The following is a 2500-nucleotide window of genomic DNA, read 5'->3' as shown; positions in this document are numbered from 1 at the left end:
CACACACGTGTACATAACACACATGTACACACACACACACACACACATGTACGCACACACACACACACACACACACACACACACACACACACACACACACACACACAGAGAGAGAGAGAGTTTATAGCCCACGATCTTGGCATTACTCCCCACCTCTCTATTCCCTTTCCCAAACTGAAACTGAAACTTGCCCAATCTCCCAGCAAATCTTTTTTTTTTTTCTTTTTTCTTTTTTAAAGCCCGCTGCTCAATTTTCACTGTGTCAGGTTGATAATGTTACAACAGACGGAGAGAGAGAGAGAGAGAGAGAGAGAGAGAGAGAGGTTGTTACTTGTTACGTGTTTTTGCGTCACACACCATTCCATTTGAGCTTTCCGTGGTTTTCCTTTTTGCGGTAATTGTAAAGTGCCTTGAGTGTTGGAATATAAATCTCCATTAGTAGTAGTAGTAGTAGTAGTTGTTGTAGTAGTAACAGCAGCAGCAGCAGCAGCAGAAGTAGTAGCAGTAGTAGTAGTAGTAGTAGAAATATCGTTGATATTATTATCATTATTATCATCATCATGAGTCAATCATTATTGTTATATTGATGTGTTGTCTGTAAGCCACACAACGATGAATTAATAATCCACCACATCTCGAAGCAGATGATAGGACAAAACAAAAATTATTTCGTTATGTGGCAGGATACCATTATTCTGCAAGCATCCAGTAACTTTACCTTCAGTTTCTGTTGTCTCTGTGTGCAGTGTGACGTCATATCTACAGTGACCCGGTGACGAAATACCACGACAAATGACGCGCAAGGAACGCAAACCAAAGAACGTCGTCACTTTTCCTTGTTCTTTTTTTTTTTTTTTTCTTTTTTTTTTCTTCACTGCAGCAGCTTTTGTTCTGCAGCCCATCTGGAGTAATTCTGCGTGGATAAAAAGTGTGGGGGAGAGAAAAAAACATGCGACAAGGAAAGCATCAAGGTTCAATGTTTCCGTCACCGTTTCGGGGAAAGTAGGTTTCGGTGGCATTGTTTCGGAAGCATTGTTGATTCGGAACCACAAGCATCTGGAGTTGTTAAACTAGAAGCCCTACTTTTCAACTCACTGTATTCTTTTTTTCTTTTCTTTTTTTTGAGGAAGTGTTGCCATTTGTTCTGGAACCAATTATGGAGCTGGAACAGGAACTGCAACACTAACAGTAGCAACAACAACAACAACAACAATATCAACAACAACAGCGACGACAACGGGAGTTTCGTTTCTCCTTTCCCCCCTTCTTCTCGCCTGGGCCCGGGGCGCCCCCCCTTTCTTTCCCTTCCTTTCTTTTTTTTCCCCCCCTTTTCTTTTCCCCACCCCCCCCGCCCCCCCCCCCCCCCCCCGCCCTTCCCACCCCCCCTCCGTCCTTCTCTCTTTTTCCCCCCTTTAATTTCCTTTGGGGTCCCCCCCGTTTTTCTCCCCAACCCTTCCCTTTTCCTTCCTTCCCTCCCTTTTTTCCCCTCTTTTCTTCCCCAATCCCCTTCCCATAAAACCCCCCAACTTTCCCTTCTCGTCCTTTTCCCTTTCCCTCCCTCTTGGGGGGTTCTTTTTTTTTCGTCCCCTTTTCCTTTTCCCCCTTTTCTTTTCTTCTCCTCTTTCTTTTCCCCTTCATCTTCTTCTCCCCCCCCCCCCCCCCCGCCTCTTTCTTTTTTTGGTTCATTTTTCTTTTTTTTGGGGTTTTTCCTTTCTTTTTCCTTTTCTCTTTTTTTCCTTCTTTTTTTTTTTTCTTTTTTTTTTTTCTTCTTTTTTTTTTTTTTTTTCCCTTCTTCTTTTTTTCTTTTTTTCTTTCCTCTTCTTTCTTTTCTTCTTTTCCCCCTTTCCCTTTTCCCCCCCCTTTTTTTTTTATTTTTTGTTTTGTTTTTTCAAATCCTCTTTTCTTTTTTTATCCTCTCCTTTCCTCCTTTCCCGCAAGAAAGGGAAACATGAGTAAAGAAAAGGATTTAAAAGGAATTTTGGAAAGAGCCTTTGAAATTAAAACCCTTTAATTTAAAAAATTTAAGGAATTTTTCTACACTTTTTTTTTTTTAAGGGGAAAAAAACCGCAACAAAAAAAAAAAAAAAAAAAAAATTTTAATAAAAAAAGCAAAAAAAAAAAAAAAAAAATTCCTAAAAAAAAATTTTTCCAAAAAACCCAACCTTTTCTCACAAATTTTGTTCCCCCCCTTCCCCTGCTCTAAAAAATTTAAAAAAACACAAAAAAGCACACACACACGGGCGTTGTGTGTGTGTATGTGTGTGTGTGTGTGTGTGTGTGTGTGTGTTCCGTTTGCATTTGAATGTCATATTTCAAAGACTATACATTATGACGTATATTTTCCTAATCTGATAGATTTTCTGTTTCATTAATTTGTTGTTTTTTGCTTTTTTTTTTTTTAAATCTGTCTGTCTGTCTGTCTGTCTGTCTCTCTCTCTCTCTCTCTCTCTCTCTCTTAGCAAGCCCGGCTTTACAAGATCGAGTGAGAGAGCACGCGCGC

At 39.9% G+C, this 2500-nt stretch overlaps 1 long non-coding RNA gene across 2 annotated transcripts in view; it reads left to right on the top strand.

Annotated features, from left to right (window-relative positions):
• LOC143274890 (uncharacterized) overlaps positions 1-1263 on the top strand; it is a 145332-nt gene extending 144069 nt beyond the window's left edge. For both annotated transcript variants that reach the window (XR_013053320.1, XR_013053319.1), the window contains exon 2: positions 747-1263. This is a non-coding gene — a long non-coding RNA (uncharacterized LOC143274890). The remainder of the gene's footprint in view (positions 1-746) is intronic.
• The last annotated feature ends 1237 nt before the right edge of the window (positions 1264-2500 follow it).

The sequence above is a fragment of the Babylonia areolata genome, chromosome 29 (genome assembly GCF_041734735.1).
Source record: "Babylonia areolata isolate BAREFJ2019XMU chromosome 29, ASM4173473v1, whole genome shotgun sequence".
Taxonomy (NCBI): Eukaryota; Metazoa; Mollusca; class Gastropoda; order Neogastropoda; family Buccinidae; genus Babylonia; species Babylonia areolata.
Note: the sequence above shows the minus strand (reverse complement) of the source record. Positions and strands in the feature narration are given on the sequence as shown.